Genomic DNA, 14,023 nt, shown 5'->3' on the forward strand with positions numbered 1-14,023 from the left:
AGCAAGTGATTGAATTAGATAGGCTTGACATTGGAGGGTAGAAGGAGTTTATTGTACGGTAACTATTCACTGAATAGGTTCTTGGTATTCTAAGCAGTGAATTCATATTATCCGGATAGTCGCGATATGCTGAGAAGTATCCCTCACGATGTAGAATAAATGTGATTAATTAATTAATCATATTTAATAAATTAGAGAATTTATATAAATAATGATAAAATAGTTTTATTATTATTTATTTCTACTACCGGCTTAATATTGAACCTACAGGGTCACACCATAAAAGGAGAATTATTTAATGGTGGAGGAATTAATTAATAATGGCTAATAATTATTTATTTGTGAAATAAATAATTAATTGGGAAATTTAATAATTGATTAAATGAGATTTAATTGATTATAAATTAATTAAGAAAAGTTCTTAATATTATTAATTAAGGATTTAATTTTTGGAAATTAAATCAAGAGAGAGAATTATTTCTAAAGTGTTTAGAAAAAGGATTAATAATTAAAAGGTGTTTTAATTATTAATGAGAATAATAAATGGGATAATAATAATATTATTTATGGAAAATTTCAGCTGAAAATTTTGCCTATAAATACACTATTATAAACCCTATTTTTATTCTAACCCAAAGAACCCCAAAACTCAAAAAGTTTGGAAAACCCAATTCTCTCCACCTCCTTCCTCCTCCTTAACATCGTTTTCTTGGTGGATATCGGTGGAGTGCTTCACACTTGAGGAGCAACTGCTAAGGATCTCTGATCGTTGTCTCCGAATTATTTTAAAGGTTAGATTCGATCCCTACATTTTTTACCACGATTTATATGCTTTTATTTGGATTTTATGTGTGTAAAAGTGTTTTACCATGCCTCACTGCATTTAAAATCCAACAATGGTATCAGAGCATAGGTTGTATGCATATAGATTTGTGGTAAAAATTTCAAAATTTTATATGCTTGTATGAATTAATTATGATTTTTACAAGTTATATTATGGATTAATTTTGTCTGATGATAAATCATTTCTCAGAATAATTTTGAATGTTGATCTGGGTTCTACAAGTGTTGTAGATCGTGTGGGTATTTTTTTCATAATTTTAGGATGTATAGATTTTTTATTATGAATTTTTGAAGTTCTTATAATTAAATTCGTAATTAAATAAATCATATATATATATATTATTTGTAAGTATATATATGTACATCTGTTGCTTGTCTGCATGTTGTCTGTGATGATGCATGGAGAAAGACACAGAAAAGGACGGCTGTCAGGCGCTGTCAGGCGCGGAGTTCGAGGCAACGGCGGCTGCTGCAAAAGAAAAAAAAAGGGGTGTCACGCATTCCGGGAATGCGTTACACACCTGTGGCACATTCACGGAATGCGTTACACCTTTTAATTGGTTAAAAGGGTTGTTACGCATCACCAGAATGCGTTACAGGGCTTGTAACACGTTCCTGTAATGCGTTACAGCCCGACTGTTTACATTAAAATTGATTTTCTGGGAGTTTCGTAACTCCGTTTTGGGCGTGCAATATACCGTTGGATTCATTTTTCCGAGACGGATCTAATAGAGTGATCAATTTTAGTTTATATAAAAGTTTTGAACTGTTTATATTTCTATAAAGTGTTTTAAAGCTGTTTTTGACTGTTTTAATTGCTTTTAAATGCTTCATGTGATACATAGAGATGTATAATGCTTAGACTAATGTGCTAGATGATGTAACATGCCTACCTTAATGTTTATTCATGTTTATATATGTGATATATGCTTAGTTTATCATGCGATGATAGATTTAGGTGAACTTAAATGAACATAAGGCGTTTGTTAGACAACCTAGTATAGTGAAATTGTTTCATAACCTTAAGAATAATATTATGAATACAATCATGAGATTCTTGTTTTTATGAAACACGTAATTGAATATGAATTTTTGATATGAGAGAAAGGATGATTCTGTCAACAACAGATTTCTATCTGTAAGAAAGGGTTATTAAGTGACGCCTCTTGACAATGCTCCACCCGATCTGAGAATCATCTGATTATTGATTATTGATTTGAAATATTTAATTTAAAAGGAAGAATTTATTTATCATATGATTATGATTATAACGTAATATAATCCCTCTAAAATTAAATAATATCAAGTAGTAATTGGCCAATGATACAACAGGCTTGTGTCGGTCATAGCCTTCCAACATGATAGAAAGTAGTTCTTATTTTTTGAATCATTGTCGGTTCCTCCTACTGCCGAGGGCTTTGATTTCGAAATAAGAAATACTTGTCTATTACATAGAGATGTGTACATTGAATAAGAATCTAAAGGTCGGTACGTGCTACAGCCATGGGCCTTTGGGGACTGATTCAACTGTACGGAATGTTGGGTTAGACTTGACTTAGAATATTGAGTTTGTCGTGCCACAGCCGAGACTCAATTATTCAAGAGGCTAAAGTTTGATTAGGGAATAACATGAGATGTAATTGACAAGAGTTGTCTGCCTATTGAACATTACATGGCGGTTCATGCTACAGCCGGGGTTGTGTAATGGAATGTAGGATCCCTATTCCCACTAGCATTATGAATGCTTAATTTTTCACGTAGGGGGTTGAATAAATTAGGTAAACTAGTGGGAGCTACTTATGAATAAAGACCCGATTCATATAGTGTTTTAAAATGAAATCGAATATTTGCTAAGTGTTGTTATGTGTTTATCATTTACAGATTTACTTTGTACTTTATGTCTTCTGCACTATCACTCAGGAGTATACTAGATGCTCACAAATTGACTGGTCCTAATTATGCTGAATGGCTTCGAAACTTGAGAATTGTTCTCAGGATTGAGAAGCTGGAATACGTGATTGACTCACCTAAGTCTACTGAACCTGCTAGTGATGCACATAATGATAAACATGTTGTGTATCGTAAGTGGATAGATGATGCAAATGTTGCTCAATGCATCATGCTAGCTTCCATGAACATTGAGCTACAGAAGCAACATGAGCATATGGATGCTCACACTATCCTAATGCATCTACAAGAGTTGTATGATGTGGCGGGGAGGACAGCTCGATATGAGATATCGAAGGAGCTGTTCGGTTGTAGGATGTCTGAGGGATCATCTGTGAATGACCATGTACTTAAGATGATCAATATGATTGAACGTCTTGGACAACTTGGTTTTGCCATGGATGGGGAGCTGAGCCAAGACTTGGTCTTGCAATCGCTTCCGAGTTCGTTCTCGCAGTTTGTTGTGAACTTTCACATGAATAAGTTGGATGTCAGCCTGCCTGAACTCCACAACATGTTGAAGACTGCGGAATCGAATTTTCCCCCTAAGAAGAGTTCTGTTCTTCTAATTGGTGAAGGTTCCAATCCTAAGAAAAGGAAGAGGAACTCTTCCAAGAAGCAGAAAGTAGGTGAGAAAACACCGGTTCCACCAAAAGCTGAAGACCCCGAGAGCAAAGTTGTTTGCTTTCACTGTAACAAGGTGGGGCACTGGAAGAGGAACTGCAAGGTTTACCTTGCAGAATTGAAGAAGAAGAAGGGTAGTGAGACTACCGCTTCTGATTCAGGTATGTTCATGATAGAAGTGAATATGTCATTAAATCAAATTTCTACTTGGGTATTAGATACCGCCTGTAGTTCTCAAATCTTCAATTTGTTGCAGGAACCAAGGAGAAGTAGGACTCTTGAGCAAGAGGAGGTGATTCTACTGATGGGAAATGGAGCAAGAGTTGCTGCTGAAGATGTAGAATCATTTCATTTACATATGCCTACGGGCAAGACTATTGTTTTAAATAATTTTTATTTTGTTCCCTCGATTGTGAGGAATATTATTCCCATGTTAGACTTGGCTGGATTTTCATTTATTATTGAGAATAATGAATGTTCTATTCTTAGAGATAATATTCTTTATGGACGTGGTGCTTTAAATAATGGTCTGTATATATGTGACATAATTTACTTCAGATTGAATAAACTAATAAAAGAAAAGGGATGATGAAAATCTCACTTTATAGTGGCACTGCAGTCTCCATTTAGTAGACATGGAGAGAGGACTGCAAATTTGCTAGGAATGGTACACACAGATGTATGTGGACCAATGTCTACGCAAGCCATGGGTGGATTTTCATACTTCATTACTTTCATGGATAATAGATCTAGATTCGGATATGTGTTTGATGAAACACAAGTCTGAAGCCTTTGAAAAGTTCAAAGAGTATAAGTATGAAGTGGAGAAACAAACCAAGCATAGTATTATAATTCTTCGATCAGATCGAGGTGGTGAATACTTTAATGGAGTGTTTCTGGATTATCTCAAAGTAAATGGTATAGTCTCCCAGTGGACTCCTGCAGATTGGTATCTGAAAGGAGAAATCAAACTTTGTTAGACATAGTTCGGTCCATGATGAGCTATGCAAATCTTCCAGTATTCCTATGGGGTTATGCATTGGAAACCTCAGCATATTTACTGAATATGGTGCCTTCCAAAATCTGTTCCTCAAACTTCTTATGAGATATGGAAAGAAAGGAAACCGAGTCTTAAACACGTTAAGATTTGGGGATGTCCAGCTTATGTCAAGTAAGTTGACCTAGATAAGCTGGAATATCGATCCGTAAAATGTAGTTTTGTGGGATATCCTAAAGAGACTTTAGGGTATTACTTTTACACCGATCATCGGGTGTTTGTCTCCAGACATGCTACCTTCTTGGAAAAGGAGTTTATCCTTGAAGGAAACAGTGGGAGCAAAATTGAACTTGATGAAGTTCAAGAAGCACAAACTACTACGGATCAAGTGGAAACACCTGTTCTGACTGAACAACCTTTTGTGGAACAGCCCATTCGTAGGTCAGGGAGAGTGTCTCGCCAACTTGAGAGGTAATATGGCCTTGTCATTGAGAATGACAATAAGTTGTCGATCATTGATGATGACGACCCTGTGACCTATAATGAGGCTATGAGTAGTGTTGACTCAGAGAAATGGCAAAGTGCCATGAAATCCGGAATGGAATCTATGTATACGGTATACAAAAGATAGATTATAGCAGATGGCCAGGTGGAGACCTTTAAGGCCAGGCTTTTGGCAAAAGGATTCAAACAAAGGCAATGGATTGACTTTGATGAAACTTTTTACCTATAGCCCTGTTAAAATCAGTTCGGATTTTGCTTGCGATTGCTGCTTACTACGACTATGAGATTTGGCATATAGCCAGATGGTTTTCTTTCCAAGGGAAATGAAAGCCTAGTGTGTAATCTACTGCGAACCATATGTGGTTTAAAGCAAGCTTCTCGAAAGATGGAACATTCGTTTTGATGAGACAATCAAAGAGTTTGATTTTATCAAAAACGTAGATAAACCATGCATTTACAAAAGGGTTAGTGGGAGCGCGGTAACATTTCTTGTATTATATTAAAATAGAGTTGACACACATAACAACATAGCAGACCCACTCACAAAGCTACTTTCCGAAAGTCACTTTGATCATCATAAAAACTAGATGGGTATTAGATACCAGAGTGATTGGCTTTAGTACAAGTGGGAGATTGAAAGGAATATGTCCTAAGTCCAATCATGTATTAGGATTTAGGAATAACTCTTTATGTAATCTATTTTGATTTCATTGATTTTAATAAAAGAATTGTTTTGTTTTTATTACGGGCTCTATCTATTTAAGTGTTTAAATAAGATATACCATAGTTTAGAGTAAAGCTTTTTATGGATTATGATGAGATCATAATAGTGAGACCTAAAAGATGATAACTCTAAACTTAAATAGTTCCTGGTCATAGGATTACTAACTGGTAATTAATAATCCGTAAAGATCGGTACATACTATGCTTGCTTCATTATGAAGGATGTCTGTTCTCATAGACATTTGTGTGGTGACACTATAGCTAGTATGTAGGTGCTTATTATAGAATAAGTTCACTGAACATGACTCGCACAGCTAAACAACTGATGGAGTTCACTCACGTGTCAACAGTTGTTCACATAGTGATAGTTGTACAAGTATCCTTAGACTTGAGGTCATCATAGTCATCTTGTGTACACTGAACTATGCTTTGGTTTAGTTCTTAGTCTCCAGGGACAATTATTAGGGCTCTACTGGGTATAAGAATTTGTACACGAAGATAGTGTATGATCAATATAGGATCTACCCCTTCCAGTGAAGAAAGCGAATGTTCAAGACTGATCCACTTATGCTAGTTCAGGAATCTCTGGCCAGAGTGAATGAAATTAGAAAGGAGTTTCTAATTTGCATAGAACTACGCATAGTAAATGGTAAGCAAGTGATTGAATTAGATAGGCTTGACACGAGATCCATGCCTTGTATTTAATCGGGACATTGCAGGGTAGAAGGAGTTTATTGTACGGTAACTATTCACTGAATAGGTTCTTGGTATTCTAAGCAGTGAATTCATATTATCCGGATAATCGCGATATGCTGAGAAGTATCCCTCACGATGTAGAATAAATGTGATTAATTAATTAATCATATTTAATAAATTAGAGAATTTATATAAATAATGATAAAATAGTTTTATTATTATTTATTTCTACTACCGGCTTAATATTGAACCTACAGGGTCACACCATAAAAGGAGAATGATTTAATGGTGGAGGAATTAATTAATAATGGCTAATAATTATTTATTTATGAAATAAATAAATAATTGGTAAATTTAATAATTGATTGAATGAGATTTAATTGATTATAAATTAATTAAGAAAAGTTCTTAATATTATTAATTAAGGATTTAATTTTTGGAAATTAAATCAAGAGAGAGAATTATTTCTAAAGTGTTTAGAAAAAGGATTAATAATTAAAAGGTGTTTTAATTATTAATGAGAATAATAAATGGGATAATAATAATATTCTTTATGGAAAATTTCAGCTAAAAATTTTGCCTATAAATACACTATTATAAACCCTATTTTTATTCTAACCCAAAGAACCTCATAACCCAAAAAGTTTGGAAAACCCAATTCTCTCCACCTCCTTCATCCCCCTTAACATCGTTTTCTTGGTGGATACCGGTGGAGTGCTTCACACTTGAGGAGCAACTGCTAAGGATCTCTGATCGTTGTCTCCGAATTATTTTAAAGGTTAGATTCGATCTCTACGTTTTTTTACCACGATTTATATGCTTTTATTTGGATATTATGTGTGTAAAAGTATTTTACCATGCCCCGCTGCGTTTAAAATCCAACAAATGGTTAATTCCGTGAAGGTTGTATTATGGTGTGAAAGATTGACATTCCTTTTGATGATTGTGCGGTACTCAACCGTAATAGTAGTTTGGTAAAGATTTAATTCATGTAATCGCCGTGAGCGGGCTTTCTATCTTAGAAGGTCCTATCTTGAGATAAGCCAGGAGCATGTTACGAAAGGACTAAATGAACCTTTGAGCTTCATGTCTCCCAGTAAAGAAATATGGTTAATAATGGTATTAGCCTGCTATCGTTTCTTTGATTGAAACTCTTCTGCAATTTTATCTGCTTCATGTCATGTATGTACGTCAAGATCAGGAATGTTCTTCACGAATCATGAATGGTGATTATGTTACCTCCTTAGAAGGATTCGATATGATATGAATGGACTCTGTATGGTTAGCTATTAATACTTCATGGAAAACGAATGACTACAGTAGGTCAACGGTGGGCCATAGTAATGCAGGAATGATTCTGCGAGTAATGAGCCGATTACTTACAACCGTGAGAGTTGTCTTGGAATGGATGTTGAGAGTGAGTACCACTAACCGGGTCATGGTGGTGTATAAGTTATCATTGATAGGCTAATTAAGTCGATTATCTACCTATTGAATACATATTCCTTCTTATCAATAGAGAGTCGTATTACTATACGAGGAAGGTTGCGATGCAAGCATAGAATTCTAATAACGATGACGTCTAGAATGAAATCCCAGATTCGATTTTCGATGTCGAGGGAGTTTCAAAGGTGATTGTTTATAAGCTCGAGCAAGAGCATGGGTCCATAGAATGATGGACGGAATAGTAAATATTCAGACACGTGAAATACGATGCTATAATACTTGATGTTAATATATATACGTATATGTTTTGTTCTCCTATGACAAACCTCTATAGTTCAGAGGTATATTCCAAGCCAGATATTTTGTGGCAGTATATTTTATATATATACAATTCTCTTCAATTCATTTTTTTCTCTCCTTTTCATTTCATATAAGCTGAGAAGAACAACCCTTCCAGAAGGGGAGCTATTGTCGAATGACTATCTATCTGTGTGATAGAAGCCTAATAGGATACCATCTATTGTTTAATTGCTTGTCAAGTACCAAAGGCTGGCCACCTTCTGTACTAACTATGCAATGTAACAAGTGTTCATGATCATAGTGATCTCTCAGTAAATTCTTTTACTTCTATATGAAGGACCAAGCTTTCGAAGATGGAGGCAGCTAGAGATGAAGTGGTACCAAGTATGGTGGTATTCCGATTCTAACGCGTTCGTGATACTAAGGTTGACGCGATTATTAAAAGGTTATAGAACGCTAACGAGCAAAAGTGTAATCAGTATAAAATTTGGTACGGAAGATAGTAACGATTACGAACTGGAAAAGAGTGGGTATTGAGAAGCAAAAGTTGTAGATCTAGATGAGATAATGAGAGTTTGTACAATAGACTTGAAAGAAATTTGGAATGATCACTTAACGCGGATTGAGTTTTTTACGATAATCGATCGTATTTCAGTATCGAGGTATCGCCTTATGAGATCCTTGAGGGAAGGCAATGTCGATCTCCCTTATGTTAGGATGAAGTTGTAGAGCGCAAGACGCTCGGACCCGTAGTAGTCCAAAGGACCAAGGATATAATAGATCTAATCAGAGGACGGATGGTAGTAGCCCAAGATGGACATAAGAAGTATGTTGATTTGACAGGAAAGGACAAAGAATAGGAAGTAGGGGACCTAGTGCTGTTATAGGTATTCCCTTGGAAAGGATGGATGTGGTTCGGAAAGAAAGGAAAGCTAAGCCCACGAATAGTTGGACCCTTGGATATATTAAGTCGTATTGGGAAGTTAACATATGAGCTAGCCTTACCCCGAACCTTAGCAAGTTCATAACGTGTTCCATGTATCAATGTTAAGGAAGTATAATCCGGATGCCAGACAAATAGGGGCATATGAGCGCATAGACATGCAACCAGACATAACCTATATGGAGCAATCACGAAGTGTTATAGATCAAAAATGGACAAGTGCTTAGAAGAAGGGTTATCATGCTAGTCAGGGTTTGTGGAAGAACCACAATCTGGGAAAATTGACTTGAGAGTTAGAAAGTGCAATGCTAAGAAAGTATCCCTATTTATTTTCTATCTGATTCCGGGACGGAATCCTTTTAAGGAGGGGAGACTGTAATAACCCCAAAAATTTTGGACTTTTTGTAAACCTTATGAATAGTGATTTTGCTGATTATGCTGAATAAGAAAACTTTTCATGCCACACAATGTAACAGTTCTTTTATTGATACTCTGAGGTCTTATTAGTACTCTATATGCTATATAAGTGTATGTAAAGATCGTCAGAATCCAAATCCGAACACTTTGATTTTTCCCGAAAATTCACCAGATACCGAAAGAATTGAGTTAAGGTAACATGATAAAAAGGATTTAAATTCAAGGATTTTTAGAGAGGATCATAATAGGAATATAAAATATTGAGAAAGATTTAGGGGAACCTAAGTAATAAGATCTCAGGTATGATCCCTCAAATGATAAACGAGAACGAAAGTTAAGCGAACCGTATAACAGATAAGCGGTCATTAGCCCAGTAATTAGGGGTTAATCAAAGAGGTTAGTGGATGATGATGTCATCACACCAACAAGAAGAAGACAAGTGTAAGAGGATGACATGAGAAAGATGACATAGGGATGGTGACATAAGCATGACAAATGGAGGGATTGGTTGGTTGATTATGAGCCACACAATTTTTACCATGGTAACAATCTAATTAACAACAAAAGGAAGTAACCAAGCTAAACACCACACAAATCATTTAATCAAACTAGAAACATTTTTACTTCACTTTTTCTTCCCTTGCTCTCGGCCAAAACCAGAACAGCAACTTCAAACTACCATATCTCCTTCAATACTCACTCAAATGTTGTGTTCTATAGCTCGTTCGAAAGGTATTGAGATGGCCTACAACTCTTGTTCACAAGTCTTGTCCAAATAAGCATTGTAAGACCCTCATTTTTACAGTTCTTTAAATCGGACTTTTAGAAACTTCAAAACCTAACTTTGTGTTCTTGATTTTTTTGGAAAGATCAAGCTTGTAGGAGGTTAGATTAAGGCTCCCTAAGGCTTCCTAGAAACTTAACACCTACCAAGGAAGGTATCAACTTCAAACTCTAGCTTTGATTTTATGATTCCATTAAGTTTTATTGAAGCATTGTTAGTATTAAGGCTTGATCTTTGATTATAAGTAGTTTTGGTAGATTTGTATTAGTTTTGAATATTGGGTCTTTGATTGGTTGGATAAATTGGTAAAACTTGGAGTTGGGGACTGAGTTTGTAGTATGATGGTTGAATATTGTTTTAATTGTGGTTGTGAGTGAATTGATGCTAATTTAGAGTGTTAATTAAATTGGAAATCGCGTAAACATAAACGTCATAATGCTCGATTTTCCTTAACGGTTCTGTTCTTAACTTTAGGACCCGTGGACTCACTGAAAGATTCTAACCTTTGACATGTTTAGATAGTTCATGTTACGAGCTTCGTTTTGATATGTGGTTCGCTTGAATCCGATGTACGGTTTAGGAGAAACGACCGTTTTAAGTAACGGCGTTTCACGAACGAACCATTACCCCTCGCCTTAATTTGAAACCTTAGTTAAGGCCCTTAAATGACTAATTGGAGTATGAAACAATTATGTAAAGTGGACTAGGCAGTTGGTAGGGTATTCTCGAAAGCGTCGCCTTAAAATTCGTAACGGTTAGTTTATTAAAAATGGTGGAGCCGAGGGTACTCGAACGACTTATGTGATTTGTTAAGCGTAGAAATGACCATAAGCAAACTATAGGGTTCAATTGGTTAAAGTCTAGTTTCTTAAGCGACCGTGGTTTAATTCCGGCTTATGTTGTTGTTCATAGGTTACCGGACCCACTCTAAGCTTAAGTCTACCCCGGAGCACTCAGGCAAGTTTTCTACCCATTATATTGTTGTTGTGATGTATATATGTATATGCATTATCTTGTGATAAGTGCATGATTGTTATTAGCAAATCTAGCGATATATTGGAGCATGCTGATATGGTATATATGCATGTCTATTTCGTAATCTTGATATCTAATTGTTGATTCAAATGCTTATAAGTTGCATAATACCTATGCTAGAGATAAGCAGTAGTTGCGTATACCCTTAGTATAGGGGACCCAAAGGTGAACATTTTCTAAACCGGGAGTCGATGTTCCCGAGTATAATATATATATATATATATATATATATATATATATATATATATATATTTATATATATATTGATAAAGTTTTCAAAACTATTAATCGAATAAGGTTTATTCGATAACTTTATTTTATTTAATGAATATTATTTTGAATATTCATTCGAGGACTTATGACTCTGCTTACTTTATTTAATGAATATTATTTTGAATATTAATTCGAGGACTTATGACTCCGCTTACTTTATTTAATGAATATTATTTCGAATATTCATTCGAGCACTTATGACTCCGCTTATTTTATTAAATAATATTCTTTATTTTTTTAAAGAATAATGTTTCGATAATCAAACTTATTTTTGATTATTCAAATAAAGATCGTACTTTCGTATAAGTATATCTTCGGTTATTTAATATTCATTTCAAGTATGAGTTTTAAAACTTCTACTTCAATTATTTTTATAAAGATTATTCCTTATGGGAATATTATTTAAATAATAATATTCATATATTTTCTAATATATTGGGACTGATTTATTTTATTAAATCAGCATTACTCCAAATATTCTTAAAAATGTTTTCGAGTCTTCAAAATGATTTTTAAAAGTTAGGGCGGATCCCAAAACTCATTTTTATATTTAAGATCATCCTTTCGAAGGGGATTTAAATACTCGCTCAAAACCTGAGGGATCCGGCTCTATGGTGTATTTTACATGCGTAACGAGGTTGATGTTTTGAGAAAACAGTTTGATTACTTTCCCAATGTTCGGGAAGTAAGCCCATCTAATTGAGTCGGCATAAGCGACAGGCCGGGGTACGGTCTATCAAAGTGTAAGTGGCTGGGTGGCAGTCCATCAATGCGTAAGAGGCCGGGTGGCGGTCCAGCACAAGGTCCTAATACGACTAGGGTGATGACCGGTGGGGGATTCATCCATCTACTAGTAGAAAAGGTTACTTATTGGTATCTTTGCCTGATCAGCAAGATATCAGGTTTATGCCAAGGTTTTCTCCTTTCCAAATTCATTGGATATTACAACTCTATTTATAATTTTCATAACAGAGGTATTCAAGGAGTGTATGAAATGTATATATATCGGGACTTAATGAAGTATCTCGTAACTTCATTATTTATAATGATATTTCAAGGATTGAATCTATTCAAATCTTATCTTGTAGTCTCATCTATGTGATGAACTTTTGGAAACGGATTATACCTTGAATGGTGGTAGTTCAAGTAGTATTCGGAAAAGATATAAGTATATTGGAGTATCTCGTAACTTCACCTTTTCAACTTATATCTGGTTAATGATTATCTTATACATGACAAAGATTTTCAGAAAAACGTTGAGACAAGGTTAGATATATGAGATCACCTTGCAACGATATTTTTATACAGTTATAAACTGGAACTCTGTGTATACTATGCATGGCAGAGGATTTCAAAGATTTTGAAAAGTATATATACATATATACTAAATATTTTGTGACTTGGTCGCATTAAGAGGTCAAACTTGGTTCAATTCTTCTTGACCAAGACTTTCATGAGTGCTATGAGAATGCTCATATATTGTTAATCATTATACATATTATTTTGGTGGGCTTGTTGCTCACCCTTGCTTTCTTCTTTCATCACACAACAACAGATAGACAAGATGAACAGGACCAAGCTCCCAATTCGTGAGCGGATAGGAAACGTTCCGCAGTTTCCTGTAGGTGTTGATGTCGTTGTGGCTGAGGTAGGAACTACCAGTAGGCTAGGCTTTCAACTTTTGATGTACCTGACTTATGTATATTATGTTTTGTAATAATGTCAAAGAATATGTAAATTTATTCAGAAACCCTTTTGAGGTGTAATGGCTTGTGTTATTTTTGGTACTCATCTCTGAGACTATAACTTGTGGTGTGTGTATGTATATTGTGGGGTCACAGTATGCAGTAGTTGGTTGACTGTTAAGATTAAGTATTGATAAGGGAAATGGAACTCTTGACAACCCGAATTCCCGACCCCGGATTTGGGGGTGTTACAGATCTGGCACGGAAGGACAAAGAGTATGAAGTGGGTGACCAAGTATTTCTGAAAGTGTCACTATGGAAAGAATTGATGAGATTTGGGAAGAAGGGGAAGTCGAGCCCCCGTTATATTGGACCTTTCGGGATTCTAAGACGGATAGGACCCGTGGCATAGGAGTTAGCTTTACCTCCAAATCTTCAGCAGGTTCATAATGTTTTTCATGTATCAATGTTGAGGAAGTATAATGCGGATGCCAAACATATAGTAAAGCATGAGCAAGTAGACCTTCAACCAGATCTGTCCTATGTTGAGCAGCCAGTCGAAATCATTGACCGAAAAGAGCAAGTACTCCGGAACAAGAGTATCAATCTAGTCAGAGTCTTATGGAGGCATCACAACGTCGAGGAGTCAACTTGGGAATTAGAGAGTCACATGCAAGAAAAGTACCCTCATCTATTTATGGATTGATTCCGGGATGAAATCCTTTTAAGGGGGAGACTGTAAGAACCCTGATTTTTGTAATATTTTAAAACTTCAGTGAATAGTAATGGAACTAATTATGTAATAC

The sequence above is a fragment of the Apium graveolens genome, chromosome 5, assembly GCF_009905375.1.
Source record: "Apium graveolens cultivar Ventura chromosome 5, ASM990537v1, whole genome shotgun sequence".
NCBI classification, from domain to species: domain Eukaryota; kingdom Viridiplantae; phylum Streptophyta; class Magnoliopsida; order Apiales; family Apiaceae; genus Apium; species Apium graveolens.